Source organism: Pinus tabuliformis, chromosome X, assembly GCF_031772625.1.
Source record: "Pinus tabuliformis cultivar Carrire ecotype Pingquan chromosome X, CPIR1, whole genome shotgun sequence".
Lineage (NCBI taxonomy): Eukaryota > Viridiplantae > Streptophyta > Pinopsida > Pinales > Pinaceae > Pinus > Pinus tabuliformis.
Genome location: NC_142308.1, coordinates 1,241,410,534 through 1,241,431,948, shown reverse-complemented (window position 1 = coordinate 1,241,431,948; position 21,415 = coordinate 1,241,410,534). Strand labels below are relative to the sequence as shown.

The 21,415-nt window shown below is 38.1% G+C and overlaps 1 pseudogene; it reads left to right on the top strand.

Annotated features, from left to right (window-relative positions):
* The first annotated feature begins 16,583 nt into the window (after positions 1-16,583).
* On the top strand, positions 16,584-18,261 carry LOC149144458 (pentatricopeptide repeat-containing protein At2g13600 pseudogene; annotated as a pseudogene).
* Positions 18,262-21,415: the final 3,154 nt, after the last annotated feature.

Below are 21,415 nucleotides of genomic sequence, written 5' to 3'. Positions count from 1 at the left end.
AGACAGCAGTATTGAACATAAAGGTATGCTCTTGATACAAACAGCTCAACACAGGTTGCATCAGGAGACAGCAGTACTGAACATAAAGGGGAGTGAAAACGCTGTGATCAAGGTTGAGAATAACAGCATGCTTCTTCCTAACTGTCAATTTACCGACATAAGCAACTGCTTGATTCACTGAACCAACTGGATCTATAGGGGAACTAGAGACATAGAGCAAGGCAAGCAGATCCATGCCCATATGGTTATAAATGGGTTTAAGTTTCATTTAGTTTTAGGGAATGGCCTCACTGACATGTATTCTAAGTGTGGAAGCCTCGACAATGCGCTCCTTGTATACAAGATAATGAGCGAAAGGGATGTGGTTTCTCCAACTCTTTGAAGAAATGAAGCAATCGGGCTTGAAGCCTGACGATGTCACCTTCTTGGTTGTTCTGATTGCTTGCAGCCATTCAGGTCTAGTAAATGAAGGTTGGCATTATTTCAATACCATGACTCGAGATCAGTGTATCCCACCAAGAGCAGGGTATTACGCCTGTATGGTTGATCTCCTTGGCCATGCTGGTTTTTTGGATGAGGCATATGATTTTATAAAAAAAATGCCATTTAAACCTAATGTTACTGTTTGGGGAGCCTTACTTGGTGCCTGCCAAGCCCATGGCAATATGAAGCTAGGAAAAGTTGCAGCAGAACACCTTTTTGAGTTAGATCCACAAAATGCTGGAAATTATGTCATGTTGTCAAATATTTATGCTACAGCTGGTAAGTGGGGGGACATGTTAAAGCTAAGGAAAGCAATGAAAGGCAGAGGTATAAAGAAGGAACCTGGATGCAGTTGGATTGAGGTAAAGAGCAGGGTACACGTTTTCCCTGTAGGAGATAGATCACACCCACAAATACAAGAGATCTATGCCATGTTGCAAAAATTAGCTGGGCAAATGAAAGAAGCTGGGTATTTGCCTCAAACAAACTTTATATTAAATGATATAGAAGAACACTAGAATTACATACAATGTTACACCATTGGTAAGATGCTTGCCATTGGGGATGTGAATATCACCATACAACCTTAGACAATGGTCAAGAGCTGTAATGCTTGCAGTGACATAATCAGAAACTGTTATGGAATTATTTTGGTCATTCCAGTTTTAGACATCATTCACAGGTTGATCTGTGTTCTAGGTTTTGATCAATGCACCGTTTTCTATTAGCATTCCCTCCAGTCATTGATTCTAATAGACAAAATGCTGGCACTTTTGGAGAGTGCATTTAGCAATTGTTTGCTGTCTCCAATTGTCGGGCGAGATATTGGCATTTCATTTGATTTTATCATTTCAATGTTAAGTGCAAATTCTTTTGGAATTCATTTGTGAAATTTGGAACTATATATCATAGTCTATGTTGACTTGGTGGAAGGGATTCAGGAGTTGATATGATTCTATTGCTTCCGCGATGTTGTATTTGGCATTTACAAGCCTCTTGTGATCAATATGGTCAGAACCAGAACTGGAACTCGCTAATGGCCTCACTGACATGTATTCTAAGTGTGGAAGCCTCGACAATGCGCTCCTTGTATACAAGATAATGAGCGAAAGGGATGTGGTTTCTCCAACTCTTTGAAGAAACGAAGCAATCGGGCTTGAAGCCTGACGATGTAACCTTCTTGGCTATTCTGACTGCTTGCAGCCATTCAGGTCTAGTGAATGAAGGTTGGCATTATTTCAATACCATGACTCGAGATCAGTGTATCCCACCAAGAGCAGGGCATTACGCCTGTATGGTTGATCTCCTTGGCTGTGCTGGATGTTTGGATGAGGCATATGATTTTATAAAAAAAATGCCATTTAAACCTAATGTTACTGTTTGGGGAGCCTTACTTGGTACCTGCCAAAGTTGAGGAAAGCAATGAAAGACAGAGGTATAAAGAAGGAACCTGGATGCAGTTGGATTGAGGTAAAGAGCAGGGTCCACGTTTTGCCTGTAGGAGATAGATCACACCCACAAATACAAGAGATCTATGCCATGTTGCAAAAGTTAGCTGGGCAGATGAAAGAAGCTGGGTATTTGCCTCAAACAAACTTTATATTAAATGATATAGAAGAACACTAGAATTACATACAATGTTACACCATTGGTAAGATGCTTGCCATTGGGGATCTGAATATCACCATACAACCTTAGACAATGGTCAAGAGCTGTAATTCTTGGAGTGACATAATCAGAAACTGTTATGCAATTATTTTGGTCATTCCAATTTTAGACATCATTCACAGGTTGATCTGTGTTCTAGGTTTTGATCCATGCACCGTTTTCTATTAGCATTCCCTCGAGTCATTGATTCTAATAGACAAAATGCTGGCACTTTTGGAGATTGCATTTAACAATTGTTTGTTGTCTTAGGCACATTTCCAAGAATCAGATTCAAAACAGCATGAAGAATTAGAGAAGTATAATTCTGAGAGAACATTTTTTCAGAGGCAGAATCATGCCCACCAACACTCAGTTGCATAAAAGACTTTTGTTCTTTAATCTTATTTGCCGAGGAGAAGAAACCAGCATGGCATCCACCAAGTAGCAACAAAGAATGTGGAAGATGAACTGGACAGTCGAACAAAACATACACAAAATCTAGACGCATATACAGAGGAACCCACAAGTCCATACCTAGACCGATGTAGAGAGATCTGAACGTATTTCTATTTCCAGAACACAATATTTTGCGATATTTTAAAGAAAGTTAAGACACTGGTTTCAATTTCCAGTTAACAAGAATCGGAGTGTTGAGAACAACCTTATGCATACATGTGTTAGCGCTTGAAATTTCACCTCAGGCTGAGAAAGGTAAACCTCAAGGCAACATCAAACCTACGGGGCAGGAGAAGGCTCTCTCCGGTCTATCTCGGTAAAATCTTCAATGGATGAGATGACCAATAAGGAAACACTGATATTAGGCTAGTAAACTGATAAAAGAGTTTGATTTGGGGTTTTTTGGGTTTTCTGGTGGCAAATTAAGGAGAGGGCAATTTTGGGTGCGGGGATTGGACACAGTTTTTGCAGGGGGTTCCTTGGGGCGAGGTAGGAGACAACGTTGATGCCTTTAACTGAGGTGGATGGTCAGGAATGAAAGATGAAGAGCTAAAGAGAGCAAACAATATCTTTGAATTCTCTTAAGACAGTAGAAAACATTGAAATTAAACAAATTTAAAAGCAGAGCATGGCAAGCATGAATTCTTACTTTAACACTTCATTTGTTTAATGTGCAGCAGTAAAGGAAAGGAAATGATTCACATAAACACACTTACAATAACATTGAGGAGCACACCATCAACACATGAGTCCACAAGAATCCCAAAGAGGACTGCAAAACCCTAGTCTTCCTTAGCCAAAAATTGCAGAGATACAGTGAATAATACAATGATAGCTTCTCCCTCAAGAGTCCAACCATGAAAATGAGCAAGAAATTACATAATATAGATGATCTAACCTCTTTCCCTGCCTCCATGGGTCGAGCTCACTATCCTAGGAGCTGTTTCAACCACTTCTAAACTAAGCACTACAATCTAGACAGTCAAAACAACTTGCCTCTATAAGCTAGGAAACCAATCCATTCATTAAATATTTACCCTTTACATGAATGAATCTTCTAGAAGTGTTAAACAAGAGTAAAAGTGTCTTAGAGTTACAATAATTACATCAAAGATAATCATCTTCCACCCCAAAAAGTCAAACTGGGTCAAAACTGCGTTTTCTAGGCTGTACAATGCAATCTGGCAAAAACTGCCTGACGGGTCGCGCGCCCCTGCCTGACGAGTCGCGCGCCTTTGGAGCGATGTTTGAGGCACTTTCAGGTGTCCAAATTGAGCAAAAGTGGGCTTGTTGGAAATTTCTGTGAGTCTACTTTCCAACCCAACTGGAATTTTTGAATTTGGAGGTCATTTGCCCTGTCAAAACTTAATTCTCCCAAGACTGGTTTCTGCAACTCAAAAAAGGGCCAGAAAGTCATTTTTTGGTAGTTTTTTGACCTTTTGGGGGACCAAAACTGCACAAAATCTCAAGTCCATCCATGGGCATATGTAACTTTGCATGAAAAATCTAGAAATGCTGAGTTCTCGCCAAAAGGAGTTCCCATGATGAAGGGTCGCGCGGGGGGTGAGACCCGTTAATGGGAAAAACCTGCAAATTGCCAAAAAATGCCAAAATTCACCCAAAATTCTCAAAATTTCTTGGTATTTGTGCTGTGGCTAGGCTATTTAGTGCCTTGATCCTTCAGTGATGCCTCAGCCAAGATATGGAGGGGATCGGGCCTCTTTCTCCTTTTTTGTGCCTTGGCCAACCTCCTTGGATCCGGCGATTGTAATTTTGACATTTCTCTAAAACCATGACACCTGTGCAAACAGTGAAGGAAGTTTTTCTTCTTTGGCATGTTGTGGACAAAAACCTCTCTCAGTTTTCCAAAATTCATCTTTTATTGCTCTGGAACATCATTTGAGTGCGACTTGTCCCGATGTGTGAAACAAGGAATTTTGTTGAAATGGAGCGAAATGAAGGGGATAGGGGGCTTCTAAGTTCTTGGGGAAATTTTTGGGAGTGGGGAGGGATGTTAGGAAGTAGGGGAAGGTGGAATATCAGAGATTGAGTGAGGGGAAGGGGTCCAAAAGGGCAAAACACAGGCCAAACCTAGAAAATTGCCAGGTTGTAGCTAGAAACTAGGGTTTGTGCAAAAATGAGGAATTTGGTGGATCTAAGGGATGGGAAGTGTTTGATAAGGTAATTTAGGGATAGGGGAAGGTGTATGAACATCAGGAAAGAAGTTTTTCCGGTGATTTGACCATCCAAGAGAAATTGCCTTCAAAACCCTAGGAGAGGGAAATGACCTTGCCTAGGCACAACTGAAGCATGAATAAGGTGTAACATGACCCAATGGAACCTAATATGATGATAGCAACCCTCTGAATGATGATAGGCTCAGCTGAATGATGACATGGACTGACATTTGGAAAATTTTGAAAAATGTGAAAGCAAACCCTAGACCTAATGCCTAGTGACCAAATTTTGCTTGAAGACTCACTGAAATGACAAAATTTGACCTTGACACTTCAAAATCACTCTGTAAGAGCATATTTGATCACTGGAGGAAGGCTGGAAAGACTGACACTAACAACATGGACAATAGAAACACAAAAAAGAATAAATGCTCCTTGCTTACCTGCTGAGAAGCATCGCTTAGCTCATGTTCTAGATCCTGTAATTTTTTTCTCCTTTTCCAAAAAAACCTTGTCTTCCTCAACAAAAAGAGGCTTTACTCCTACCCAATCCATTTTTCAGAGGCAGAAACACTCCCACCAACACTCAGTTGCATAAAAGACTTTTGTTCTCTAATATTATTTGCCGAGGAGAAGAAACCAGCATGGCATCCACCAAGTAGGAACAAAGAATGTGGAAGATGAACTGGACAGTCGAACAGAACATACACAAAATCTAGACGCATATACAGAGGAACCCACTCAGCATACCCAGACCGATGTAGAGAGATCTGAACGTATTTCTATTTCCAGAACACAATATTCTGCATTCTCACCAGTATATGAAAATGGCGTGACAAACTCCTGCCGTTAAACAATAATGATCTTTCTTTCTTTTCATTCCAACAGAAAATAAACGCCCAAAGGAAGAATAACTAGAGGTATAACAGTAGGATGAAGATGGTAATCCGAACCATCAAAACACTCATCAGAGTTGTTTATTTTCAGCCCAACAGAAACTAAAATGCCCAGAAGAAGAGTTCTTATGTTCAAATAATAATAAAGACATATATAACAATACCATGAAGATGGTATTCCAAGCTTCCACCAGATATGAACTCGTAGACCAGAGAAAGTCAAATCCTACAGAGGATAAAATATGTCAATCTGTACGGACAATGACATCCGAACTATCCAACAGAAAGCTGTTGTGTACATGGAAATCTCGTAAACTGTATGTAATGTCAGCAACGTCTTTGATATATTTTTCATACGTCAGTCCTGTTAAGGATGGACAAAGTTCGAGCAGCAAACTGTCCTTTAGGATGCACTTGTATTAAACATTTGCCTCTGTTTGGATAATGCAATTCAATTGAAAACTGCGTTGATATGTGGTTAGCTGTTTGCATGTGGAACAATTAAGTTGGTCGCTGATAACTGTTCCAAATGTATCGGTGGGCAGAGAGCAATTGTTACAGATTATAACAAAGGGTTCTGCATGTATGTTTGCTATAGTCAGCATTCCTTTAACCTGGTCCATGTTTCAGTACAAGCCTAGCATTAGATATTGTAATAAAAATGCTAAGAGGATGTTAAATGAACGAGCGTAATTTAGGAGAACAGGAAATAAAGATTTATAATATGTATTTTGTGGAGTATGAAAGAACCATTGTTGTTGAGGCAGGTAGTTTTCTCAGGTCTGCAAGTACCCTGTGTGAAGTGACGGCTGTAATGAATGTGGATCTGCAAGTGCGTAATGACCCACGTTCTTTGCCTCGGGCAAGATTTCGAAACAGCATCATTGGTGCTTCTTGTTTTGAAATTTGTTGTTGGATGGATTTGAAAATTGGTTGAAATGTACTAAAAAGATGCACCTGCGTTGCAAAATGTACTAGTGTTAAATGTAATTGCTTTTAAGTAAATGGTTACTTAAAATGTATAGTTGATTTAAATGTTAAAAAGAATAAATGGTTGAATTTGTATATACCGTGGCTTTGTATTTTTGAGCTGGGCCGTCCTTGATAGTTATGACATATTGACCAGCTATTTCTTTCGCAGCTGTTACAAGGCTGGCTACTGTGCCGATTACAAACGCAGCTGTTGTGCTGGTGAGCTGGTTAATAGTCGTCGTGGGAACAAATCTGTATTCCGTACAGATAGGTGAAATTGCTTCCAAGATTCTCTTCCCATGCAAAACAAATATGCACGGACAGTCTCCATGATCGTAAACTGTCTTGGGAGAGACCTTGAAATCTGTAATACAGATTGCCTGGCCCACTACAAGTTTCGCTTCAGTAGCAACAATCAGGCTGTGTGGCACATTTAGCGTGATTTTCATATTCCCTCTGCTGTCCACTAGGTCAGCACGTAACAATTCAATTCCGTGGACTTCGTCGACCAGTGTTTTGTAATATTACTAGAATCTGGCCATGAAAAATTGTTCCCATTTTCAGCCCTTTCAACTCCTGTATTGTGATTGTTCTGCATAGTTGATGCTTAGCTGCTATCTCAGATGTACTTTCCTGTTTCTGCCTGTAGAACAATATTAAAGAATCTGAATTAACATTATGTTTGTACTACAAAACTTGATGTACTTTCCCGTTTCTGCCTGTAGAACAATATTGAAGAATCTGAATTAACATTATGTTTGTACTACAAAACTTGTAAGAATAGATTTGAAGGTTTTTTAGTTACTTTTTAGCAGTTTCTGAGACGTCACAAGTCTCTGAGAGGGTGCATGTCTCTGGAGCAGGTACTTCTTTGTGCTGTCTTTTCATATTAATTATCTGTTTATCAGTCTCTGATCTGAGAGGCAGTAAGGCTCTGGAGGAGTTACTTCTTCGTGCTGTGTTTTCTTATTAGTTATCTGTACACCACGAGTACCAGCTATTAGGTCTACAAGCAAAATGTGTTCCATGTAATAATAAATATGTACTCTATTAGGTCTACAAGAAAAATGTGTTCCATGTAATAATAAATCTGTGCATAACGTTATTCTATGTGTCGTTACATACCTAGATCAGTTAACGCAGAGTGTTGCAAGGGAGCTACAAGAAATAGACTTTTAGTATGGCCATTGGAGATTGATATTGCTTGGATAACACAACATTTGTTTGAACAGAGTGTTGCAAGCGAGCTACAAGAAATAGACTTTTAGTATGGCCATTGGAGATTGATATTGCTCGGATAACACAACATTTGTTTGAACAGGGAAATATGAAGTTTGCTTGAATATGAAGTTTAGCAAATTGTAGAGAAACTTGTGTATCAATGCTACTTTGATTTTGCTACACGCTAAAATTTATTTGTTCCAAGGGTCATTAGAGCTGTAGTAGCGCATAGAATATGCTGTGATCAGACCAATAAGCCCATGTTACATTTATTTCACACTGTTTCATAGGCAAAGTTGTCCAGATATGGTCTATTACTGTGTTTCGGTGCGGAGATAGTTTGCTTGTTATTTCATGTAAGTTTTCCATTTCCATAAATTGTACAAAGAGTTTGCTACGAGCTGTTTCTTGTTGTATGTCAATGTTGAAATCACCAACAACTAAAAAAACACAGTCAGTATATGTAGTTTGCGATTTTGCTTCCTGAATTATTTGCATTATCGTGGATACTTGTTCAAATGGTGCTGCATAAATGTTCATTAAACAAATTGGTCGTTGGAAGTACATGTCAATTAGGGTAAGCTCTATTTTGTTCTTGCAAAGTGTCTTTGTTGCTCTAATAGGTATTTTTTTGTTTACGCAAGTAAGAACTCCATGTGTAGAATGTGCAGCCGCAAAATTGAATGATAAGAATTCTTTGACTACTGGTGGAGTGTACAAATGAGTTTCTTGAAAACATAGAATCATGTTGTCCATTAAGTCATTGTGATGAATCACGTCACTAAGATGTGCACGTAGACTACGTGTGTTCAGGCTTGCAATCGATAAAACATCCTTGTTAACAGATTTCTTCTTTGCGAATTCTAGTTTCCATGCACCAATTGTTTCTAGCCGTGCCATCTCATTGATTATTTTGTTTTGGACATGGAAGTTTTGTTGTGTCAATTTGTTAATCAAGTATAGTGAGTCAATAGTTCGAACATGTGATAATGCAGTGTAGACTAGACCATGTTTTGTGACACCAGTTGGGTCAAATGCAAGTTGATCCAATGTCAACCCTTGTGTTCGGTGTATTTTCCGCGCACAGGCTAATTGGATTGGAAATTGTTTTAGAATTGTAATTTGTAATTTTTTATGAGACATTGCTAGCGATTTTGCAATTCGAAAGATTGGTGTCCAATTTGGCAATATATTTATGTCGTATAGTTGTTTGAAGTTGCTTCTTTGTTGTTTCCCAATTTCTGGGTCTGAAAATTCTATCCAGACAATGTCAGGCCTATTGTTATTAGATGAATAGGATTTGAAAATCCCTTCAGCACCATTAACTAATCCATCATTTATATTGTAATTTCCTGCATATAGTTCAACTAACATGTTCTGTTTAACTGTAATTGTTGATGGCAGTGCGATTGTTTTATCAAAAGCAAAATAACTCGACCCAGGAAGCTCGTAGTTGTCAATTGCAATGAGCATTATTTGTTCCCCCTTTGTTAGGGAAAGCATTTTCACATTGTGAATATGGACATCTTTGTTGCAATAGAAAATGTGTGGGAAAACTGGGCTTGAAGGTGGGATCCTATAGCAGTTATTGTTTACATAAGCAATATCTTCATCTGTTTGCATGTTTAATCTCATCCTATTTAGTACATTAATGAACAATGGGTCTTTTTGGCGCATGGCTGTGTGCAGTTGATAACATTTTATTTTCTCTGGCCAGAAGTCATATGGAATTGTGCTTTTGTTGATTTTTGGGTTTTCAAAGATCAGAGAGTCTCTCACTGGGTTTGCCTGGTAAAGATCGCCGGAGAATATTGTGTCAACATTACCAAAGTATGAAGTTGGTGTGTGTAAGATTTGTCGCAGGCACTTATCAATTTGATATAGTGTTGTTGCACCAACGAGCGATGCCTCATCTATGAGGAGTACACACAATTGTTGGAAATGACTTGATAATGTGTCCAATTTTTCATTGTTTAGTGAGGGGCAATCTGCTTTGTTAAAGGGCAAATAGAATGCAGAATGCAATGTCACACCACCAGCATTGACGGTAGCTTTGCCCGTGTATGCAGCGATTATTCCTATTAGTTGTGATGGGTTATAAGGCAATGCCACATTGTGTATGCGTACTAAGGATGGGAAGATTGCCTTGGCTGTGTGTGTCTTGCCTGTTCTTGCACCTCTTGTTAATAACCGGTAGATTAGCTCATCTGGTCTGTACAATTTCCTTGTTATAACATCAGTAACTATGCTTGCTTGTTCTGTGTTTAATTGTCGCATTAATTCATAGTACTCTACGTCTTCAAGTATACGTGGTTGTTTCATGATTTCATATGGCCTTGTAGATGGTAGAGCAAACTTCTTGCTATCTTGCAAATGTCCCAAGTCATTTTGGAAGTCGTAGTTTTCATATTTTTCATCTATCGATTTGTTAAATGTTATAGTTTCTGTTTCATTTGATTTCAAACTATCTATGTCAAATATTTCTCCAGTTTCTGTTTCTACTGTGTGCATTGCGTCATCTATGTTACCCCATGTAGTTGTTGTAGCAAATTTGAACTTCTGTTCATTTTGCTTGACTATTTCTTCGACCGCAACATATGCAGCTTGCCAACTTGTGTGATGTTGCTTAATTGCAGTTTCACTTCCTCGATAAGGATAGTATAACATTAATTGCTCTCTACAGTGATTTTCAATGTCCTTGTATTTGTTATATCTAACAGATCGAATGACACATGGTCTACTTGATTTTCTGCATTCTTGTCCTTTCTTTGTATAGCTAGATGCAAATTCTGCTAAGCATACATGTTCAATAGCGGTAGGTCGGAGAGCATAGTAGTCAGTAATTGATGGGCACATTATGTCTTCTGAGTCATCTGCTTCCTTCTGCAGGTCTTCTTGTCTTTTAAGAACAAATGCACGATCATCGACAGGAGATGTGTTAATAAATACACATTTCCGTGAACTAGAGTTTAGTGGGAACGATAACACAATATGCACTGCTTGTTGTGCAGACATTTGTTGCATGTTGACCAAAGCTTTCCCTAAAGAACTAATGGTATCTAGGATATCAGATTTTGTTTTCACATGATTGTCGCATATGTTTTTAAATTTTCTTGTGAGTGTTTTATCTTCTTTTGTCATATAAGAACTGCAATACATTGCAGCTGCATATGAATCAAGTACAAATTGGGAATCAGTGTTTGCAATCCAAATTCCTGGAATATGTTTTGCGAAGTTGTTTGTCCAGGTGTCAACTGGGTTCCTTTGCAATAAGAGTGTTGTTCGATTTAGTGTACATTGGATAGCATGTATGTATTCATTGTGTACTAGTCCAAGGTTGGCTAAAAAGCTATCAAATGTATCATTCTCACTATATCTTGTGTTGTTTATTGCTTCGAAGATTAGCTTTGCATGTGCTTTTGTTTTATCACTATCGAATTCAAGAGGCTCAAGTATTTTTGTTACTTTCATTGGTGGTATTGGGAAATTAAATCTGCAATTAGAATTTGCACGCTTCCTACAACTTTTCATGTGACAATGGTGTTGTAGAACTCTAATTTCACTTGCAAGTAACAGTGAATTAGTTGACAAGTAATTGTCAATGAATTCTTCGACTTCAATATTTGTATTTTGACCATAGATTGGTGCAGATTTTATCCATAGTAAGCCATGTTCATGTTCACTGCCCCGGTTTTGGAATTCAGTTACATAGAAGTGGTCAGTGAGCTCTCCATAATACTTGTGATCATGAGATATCAATTGATGTAATGCATCCCTCGTTGATCTATAGTAATGTACACAAATAACAGGGTCGTTTCTTATTAATGAGCTAGGTTCATTTTCATCAAGTTCACATGTATTTGGTCTTCTAGTGTTTTGTTTTATGTGTCTCAATGCATGCATTAAAGGATCCCAAAGATGCTCTGCACTGCTAAAGGAAACAAAGAAAGTGGGCGGCCCTAGTTTTCGTATCATTGCATAGAGTTTGTTCCGTATTTGTTGGTGGTAGTCAGGTGAGGTACGAATTGTTTTTAGGTCCATGTACCCAATGTCGGAATTTAAAATACGATCTAGGTTTGGTTTTGACTTAACGTCTTTTGCAACTAGTTTTCTACCTTTCAACTGCCCTTTTCTAATTCTAATCCACATTGTATTCAACACCTGATTTATGATAATGCGAATTGCTTTGTAGAATAGGTTTGTAGTATGATAAGCAAAATCGTGTCTTTTATGCAGCACTTCCCAGTGGCAAATCTTTTGATATGTAAAGTTTTTGGAGATGTCAGCTGGGCGTTTGTTGCCATAGAAAAGCGATGGGAAACTCATTTCTTCTGAGTACTTATCTTTGAAGATTCCTAATGGCATGTATCCCGCAGCAGGTGCAATGTTAATTTGTTTATTTACAAGGTCATGGACGGTGTGTGCATCAATGAATCCATGGACCAATGTTTTTGTCGTTGGTTCATCGTTGTCTTGGTTATCGTGTTCGCTATCTTCAGCGTCACTTGAACTTTCATATGCCTCTTGGTTTTGTAGGAATGCCTCTTTCCAATTGTCATTTATGGTAGCGTTATCGAGCTTGTAAAGCATCCTTTTGCATAATTGTTTTAATGCTTTCATCACTTTGTGAACTCGAACTCTACCAAATGCATAAGCACTTTTGAATCTCAAACTCTTTTTGAGAACAACGGCAACCGTGTTAGTGTCTTTTATAGTTCGAGGCAATGCATATTGGATTCTAGAAATGTTAGTGGGGACATTGATGACTCCTCCAGTTAAGCCCAGTTGCGACTTCTTATGTCTATGGCCCATTTCTTTTATTTGCAAGAAGGGCAATCTTAATGCGACTAGTCTTTCTTCTAGTTCAGTGAGTTCTGTCAGTGTTCTAGTGCCATTGTTTCTTCTTATCTGTTCAGGAACTGCATATTTAGCAATTGTTTCATGTTCAATTGCTTTTTTGCAATGTTTACAAATGTAGCAATTTTCAACATGAGATTTAACATTCTCGAAACTAGTTGATAGTTTCCTAATCTTATTTTGTTTTGCTTGACATTCTTGTTTCACAAAGCAGATGTCTCTTTTGAAAAAAGTTGTTTCACATGATGAACAATTGAAAATAGGTGTGTCACTTAGTTGTCTTTGATATATTTGATCAAACTCTGATAATTCTGGTAATTTGTTCATTGATCTTGATTGAATCGATAGGTCGGATTTTCCTGATTTCTTTGATTGTGATGAACGATCCTTTGATGTTGTTGCAAATCGATTGTAGTCCATGTTTTCTATGACTATTTCTTGTTTCATTGTTGCTGTGTTGAATGCAAGTATTATTTTCTGCGTTTTCGATTTTGTCCGGATAATGCCTTTAAGAAAATGCAAAGATAAGCTTTTTGTCTCTTTGCCTAAAGAACAAGGGATTACAATTCCTGTTTGTGCGTTGTTTCTAATATGTTTTTTCAAGTTTCTAAGTGATCGAAATCTCAGTGTCTCAAATTTTACTTGGTTCATTGATTGCGCTGATAGATCCGTTGATCTTGTTGCAGATGGGCTGTAGTCCATGTTTTCTATGACTATTTCTTGTTTCATTATTGTTGTGTTGAAGGCAATTCTTATTTTCTGTGTTTTCAATTTTTTCTGAATGATGCCTTAAAGCAAACGCAAAGATAGACTTTTTGATTGTTTGTCTAATGGACAAGAAGTTACAATTTTTGTTTGTCTGTTGCTTCTAATATGTTCTTTCAAGTTTCTAAGTGATCGGAACCTCCGTGTGTCACTAACATCTTTTGTGTGCGGTGCGTCACAAATATCTTCTGTGTTGTTTAGAATTACTTGTTGTTCCATTGTACTTCTGTTATATTGAATGCCTATGTTTTGCCTTTTCGGATTTTTCTGAGCAATGTCCTTAAGCACATGCTTGTTTAAGTGACAAGGTGGTTTTAATTTAGCTTCAATTGATTGACATTTTGTCTCAGGTTGTGGTTCAATATTGTTCTTTGAGGTATCGGCTTGTTTTTGGAAGGTACAACCAATTGTAGGCTGCCTATGAACCAAAGGCTCGAAGTGCCCATTCAAAGGATCATCGTCATGGAACAGTATGTCACGAGTATTTGTTGTAATACCTGAATTGAAGTGCAAATACAGTCTCATATTTGTTTTGGACCAAACCCTAATTGGAATTTTCAACCAGTTTGACAGCCAATGGATGCAGAAAATATCTCCCCATAGACCTCTAGATGTTGGGGGTATATTGTTTGAGGCAGATTTAGTCATTTTGTCTAAATAGATTTCACGGTTGCTAATGTTATGCATTTCTTTAAGTGAGGCTTCATGCAGTTCATGTTCATAAGACCAAATTGCCTCACTATCTTGTTTTTTGAGACAGTTTCTAAAATATTCTATTGTTCCTTTCCTTAGCTCCACTGATGTGTATTGGAAATCTAGAAAAAGTTCTAAACTATCGAATAAACAGTCTCCAATTAGATATGAGAAATTGTCCACACGAAATAAGTGATGCTTTGGCAATACCAATTGCAACTTGTGTTTATCAGACATAGGTGTGTCACAAACATCTTCTGTGTTGTCTAGAACTACTTGTTGTTCCATTGTACTTCTGTTATATTGAATGCCTATGTTTTGCCTTTTCCGATTTTTCTGAGCAATGTCCTTAAGCACATGCTTGTTTAAGTGACAAGGTGGGTGTAATTTAGCTTCGATTGATTGACATTTTGTCTCAGGTTGTGGTTCGATATTGTTCTTTGAGGTATTGGCTTGTTGTTGGAAGGTACAACCAATTGTAGGCTGCCTATGAACCAAAGGCTCGAAGTGCCCATTCAAAGGGTCCTCGTCATGGAACAGTATGTCACGCGTATTTGTTGTAATACCTGAAATGAAGTGCAAATACACTCGCATCTTTGTTTTGGACCAAACCCTAATTGGAATTTTCAACCAGTTTGACAGCCAATGGATGCAGAAATATCTCCCCATAGACCTCTAGATGCTAGGGGTATATTGTTTGAGGCAGATTTAGCCATTTTGTCTAAATAGATTTCACGGTTGCTAATGCTATGCATTTCTTTAAGTGAGGCTTCATGCAGTTCATGTTCATAAGACAAAATTGCCTCACTATCTTGTTTTTTGAGACAGTTTCTAAAATATTCTATTGTTCCTTTCCTTAGCTCCACTGATGTGTATCGGAAATCTAGCAAAAGTTCTAAACTATCGAATAAACAGTATCCAATTAGATATGAGAAATTGTCCACACGAAATAAGTGATGCTTTTGCAATGCCAATTGCAACTTGTGTTTATCAGACATAGGTGTGTCACAAACATCTTCTGTGTTGTCTAGAACTACTTATTGTTCCAGTGTACTTCTGTTATATTGAATGCCTATGTTTTGCCTTTTCCGATTTTTCTGAGCAATGTCCTTAAGCACATGCTTGTTTAAGTGACAAGGTGGGTGTAATTTAGCTTCGATTGATTGACATTTTGTCTCAGGTTGTGGTTCGATATTGTTCTTTGAGGTATCGGTTTGTTGTTGGAAGGTACAACCAATTGTAGGCTGCCTATGAACCAAAGGCTCGAAGTGCCCATTCAAAGGGTCCTCGTCATGGAACAGTATGTCACAAGTATTTTTTGTAATACCTGAATTGAAGTGCAAATACACTCACATCTTTGTTTTGGACCAAACCCTAATTGGAATTTTCAACCAGTTTGATAGCCAATGGATGCAGAAAATATCTCCCCATAGACCTCTAGATGCTAGGGGTATATTGTTTGAAGCAGATCTAGCCATTTTGTCTAAATAGACTTCACGGTTGCTAATGTTATGCATTTCTTTAAGTGAGGCTTCATGTAGTTCATGTTCATAAGACAAAATTGCCTCACTATCTTGTTTTTTGAGACAATCTCTAAAATATTCTATTGTTCCTTTCCTTAGCTCCACTGATGTGTATCGGAAATCTAGCAAAAGTTCTAAACTATCGAATAAACAGTCTCCAATTAGATATGAGAAATTGTCCACACGAAATAAGTGATGCTTTTGCAATACTAATTGCAACTTGTGTTTATCAGACATAGAAGACATGATGATGACTAACTGTTCGATGCAATATTATTTTTACTGATGCAATGCTGTTACAACCAGAGAATCTTAATAACAAGTTGAAGAATGAAAGTGATTATAGAACACGAAGTGATTGTGTGCACCTTTGGGACTGCAAATGTCTGCTAAGCTGCAGAGACTGCTTATGTCAGGTAGCATCCACTGCACAGGTTTGAAACAGAAGTTCAAAATATGACTGCCAAGATAAAGAAGAATGTAAATCCATTGATGCAATGCAATTGCAACCACAGAATCATAATAGCAAGTTGAACAATGAAAATGAATATTGAACACGAAGTGATTGTGTGCACCTTTGGGATGAAGTTCAAAATATGACTGCCAAGATAAAAAAAGAACTTGCTGTCCCTACTGTACGTTAGGATCAGTCACTGTAAATCCATTGATCAATCTATATCAACCCAATATCCTTGTTTTTGCTAACTATCCAAGTAAATGCAATGTGACATAACTTGGAAAAGAAAATCAAACAAACTAAAAGCAATGTAATGTCAGTAGTACCATCAAATTTGACACTGGTTGGAAGCTTTTGGTGCAATGGAGCAAGCCACACCAAATTGTTACAGGTATATTGTTTCTCTTTCTTATGCTGGCATTTAAGACAAAAGAAAATGACTTATTTCGCTAAGCTACTACATCAACAAAGTAATCCCTCTGCAAGCACAACTGACAATAATGGCTTTAAATTACAACCCGAGACATTGAAATTTTTTAGAAAAGAACTGGGAGGTGGCCATGATGAAAGTGGCATTCAGGAATATGATAACACGCTGCTTGAAGAACTGCCAATGAATGAAACTTTGAATGAATTGTCTACTGGTAATCAAAGAGGGAGTTGGACAGATTCCTATAACTATTGTTGCCTATTGCAGGACTGCATTTATGAGAAAAAGGTTGCAGAGGGAAAGGGATTGCATGCTCGCATGATCCAAGATGCATTTGAACCAGATGTTTTTCTGAGCACAAAACTTATCATTTTTTATGCGAAGTATGGCAATCTGGAGGATGCACGCCAAGTGTTTGACAAAATGCCCAAACGAAATTCCGTCTCATGGAATGTTCTGCTTGCAGAATACTCTCGTCGTGGCATGGATGAGGAGGTTATAAGTCTTTTTGGGCAAATGGGAGAGACAAACATGACATCGGATGAGTTTTCTCTTGGAAGTGTTCTCAAGGTGTGTGCTAGCTTAGTAGCACTAGAACTTGGGAAGCGAGTCCATGCCTATACTATCAAAAGTGGGTTTGGGTTTAATGTTGTTCTCATGACTGCTCTTGTTGACATGTATGCAAAATGCAAATGTATCAAGGATGCACGTTGAGTATTTGATGAAATGTCTCTTAGAGATTTAGTGTCCTGGACTGCCATTATTGCAGGTTATGTGGAGCAAGGGAATTGTAAGGAAGCCATGGAACTCTTTTGTAGAATGCCTTGGTTTGGCATCAAGCCCAACAAGGTCACATTTCGTACTGCCTTAAAGGCATGTGCTGGCGTAGGGGACATAGAGCAAGGCAAGCAGATCCATGCCCATATGGTTATAAATGGGTTTAAGTTGCATTTAGTTTTAGGGAATGGCCTCACTGACATGTATTCTAAGTGTGGAAGCCTCGACAATGCGCTCCTTGTATACAAGATAATGAGCGAAAGGGATGTGGTTTCTCCAACTCTTTGAAGAAATGAAGCAATCGGGCTTGAAGCCTGACGATGTCACCTTCTTGGCTGTTCTGACTGCTTGCAGCCATTCAGGTCTAGTGAATGAAGGTTGGCATTATTTCAATACCATGACTCGAGATCAGTGTATCCCACCAAGAACAGGGCATTACGCCTGTATGGTTGATCTCCTTGGCCGTGCTGGTTGTTTGGATGAGGCATATGATTTTATAAAAAAAATGCCATTTAAACCTAATGTTACTGTTTGGGGAGCCTTACTTGGTTCCTGCCAAGCCCATGGCAATATGGAGCCAGGAAAAGTTGCAGCAGAACACCTTTTTGAGTTAGATCCACAAAATGCTGGAAATTATGTCATGTTGTAAAATATTTATGCTATAGCTGGTAAGTGGGGGGACATGTTAAAGTTGAGGAAAGCAATGAAAGACAGAGGTATAAAGAAGGAACCTGGATGCAGTTGGATTGAGGTAAAGAGCAGGGTACACGTTTTCCTTGTAGGAGATAAATCACACCCACAAATACAAGAGATCTATGCCATGTTGCAAAAGTTAGCTAGGCAGATGAAAGAAGCTGGGTATTTGCCTCAAACAAACTTTATATTAAATGATATAGAAGAACACTAGAATTACATACAATGTTACACCATTGGTAAGATGATTTCCATTGGGGATGTGAATATCACCATACAACCTTAGACAATGGTCAAGAGCTGTAATGCTTACAGTGACATAATCAGAAACTGTTATGAAATTATTTTGGTCATTCCAGTCTTAGACATCATTCACAGGTTGATCTGTGTTCTAGGTTTTGATCCATGCACCGTTTTCTATTATCATTCCCTCCAGTCATTGATTCTAATAGACAAAATGCTGGAACTTTTGGAGAGTGCATTTAGCAATTGTTTGCTGTCTCCAATTGTCGGGCGAGATATTGGCATTTCATTTGATTTTATCATTTCAATGTTAAGTGCAAATTCTTTTGGAATTCATTTGTGAAATTTGGAACTATATATCATAGTTCATGTTGACTTGGTGGAAGGGATTCAGGAGTTGATATGATTCTATTGCTTCCGCGATGCTGTATTTGGCATTTACAAGCCTCTTGTGACCAATATGGTCAAAACCGGAACTGGAACTGGCTAATGCCCAGACTGGGACTAGACCAGAACCAGCTGGAAAACTAGCCTGATAAAAAATACATAGATATGCACACACACACACACACACACACACACACACACACACACACACACAGATATATATATATATATATATATATATATATATATATATATATATATATATATATATATATATATATATATATATATCTATATCTATATGTATATGTATATGTATATGTATATGTATATGTATATGTATATGTATATGTATATGTATATGTATATGTATATGTATATATATATATATATATATATATATATATATATATATATATATATATATATAATGTACGTGTGTGAGAGAGAGAGAGTGGTCTGGACTGATAGGCAAGTTCCATCCCGAACTGGCTGGATCGACCAGTTTGGCCATCAGTTCTGATTTGGAATTTCCCTCAGAACCAGGGTCTTACTGGTGCGCCGTCATCCCTAAGTAACTGAAAATATGCAATAAAATAGGAGAAAAAGGCCTTTGATGCTATATGCATATTCAAACTTTGCAAAGGCCTTTCTCTCCTATTTTATTGCATATTTTCAGTTACCCAAGTAGGAGGGCACACCAGTATGACCCTGGTTCTGAGGGAAATTCTAAATCAGAATCTGATTTGGCTGTTTTCATTAACACTGGTTGTGACAAGAAGAATTCCCTCTTGCTAACAAAATGTATCATGTCTCTGTGACTATAGATATAAATAAGCTTTAGTATTCGAACCCATGAATTTTCAATATGAGGATGCTGACTAATCTCTAACGAGAAAATGGCTAACTCTGGTAAAGATAGACGGGGTGCTGCAGCATTGTTACAGTGGTTGATTTCACAAGAACTCGTCCAAGAAACCAACGCACAAGGTAGTCTATTCACACACACACACTTAAATGTAAATTCAAACCTTTAGACACCAAATTTGCAAATTTTGCACATGTATATAGCATCAAAGTGGGGTTTTGAACCCAGAGATGTGAGTTTAGAACCTAAAAGAAAATAATTGTTTATTCTAAGGGTAAGTGACAAAAACTTAAAGGATCTAGGGTTTTGTCTAAGAAACCCCTAGAGAAAGGTATAAATAGAGGCCAAAAGGAGAGGCTTTGAGCGTGTTCCCATACATTTGTTGAGCCACACCAATAAAATTTGCTTCTGTTTCAGGACTGATTGACATTCCAGCCATTTCCCCTGAGAAATCAATTATATTATAGTTCTGCTTTATATCATATATTTGGACAAAATCAGCTAGCTCAGCCATGGCCATAAGCTTTCCACATGATGAGAACCTTATAGAACGTATGGCACCTAACTGGCCCTGGAGAATACTTACATTACATATAAACACCATCTTGTTGTTGCATATTACTGGGTTTCCTGTATTCGATCACAACTCTCATACATAAATCATTATTGGCAACAGGTCAATTGTAATAGGGTAACATAAACCTAGCCTCACCTGTTAATGATTGTCTATTCATCGCTTGTGGATTCTTCCGTCTCTTCTCTTGGAATTTCATTTCCCTCTTCCTTTTACAACACTACGCACAGAACACCATTGCCCACCACCCCAAAATTTATTGGTGAGCTCTCAGAACGCTGTGGTGGATTATAGGCTGCATGCCCCAACTAAATCTTTAATACCTCAGAAAGGCACAGTTGGGTTTTGAATTCAATTGAATACCATGTCCAGTCGACCAGGCAACCGTAGGAATAGAGATATCATGAAGCTGTAAGTTTCAAAGCCAATCCCATAATATATGATATATCTTTTTCTTTGTTCATATGGGAATCTGTTATGGCTTGGAGTTACTGTAAAGTAATGCCATATCGTGGTTTTCTCCCTTCTCCTTCATAAGATACTGCAAGCTTTATGAAATTCTTGGGGTTTCATAACATTTTTTACATGAAATCATACGAAGTTGGTTGTGCATTGGCTAATTGGAAAGTGTTGGTCAATGGGCAGTATGATGAAAGGCTTTAAAATGAAGAATGTAGAGGATTCAAGCAATAATTTCTATGTGGAGTTCATGGGACCTCGACACAGTAAGTTAGAATTCCATTGCTATTAGAGACCTGGATTATGTTAGTTATAATAGGAAATACCCGACGCCAGGGAAAATAATTTAGTAAATTAGGTTACATTGTATTGAAGCTCGAATGAACTGAGAGTTAACTGTATCCCTAGACCATTTCTTTGTCCTCAGTATGCAGGGCATGCATATCCATTGAACTCTGGTTTGTAGTGCATGCAGTTTGAAGTTTGCAATGTAGTTTGCAAGAAGCTGGTGAGATACTAACCATATAACTTAACTGCATAGGGAAAAATGTTACGCTTGGCTAGGCTAGTTTTATGTTGCTAACTGAGATACATAAAAGACCTAGCTGTGAAGAATCCCTTTGTGGACGGTTTATGTGGAATTATCAACTGCTTATCCATTCACACCACCAGCTATTCGTTTTATGAATAGGATCTACCATCCCAACATTGCTGAGATGTAAGTACCCTCAAGTGATGTTCATTTAGTCTCAAATGGGCAACACCCACAAGGGGCATTCCGAATGTATAGCCAAATGAAGAGGGTATCCCCACACCATTTCTTTGTCCTCAGTATGC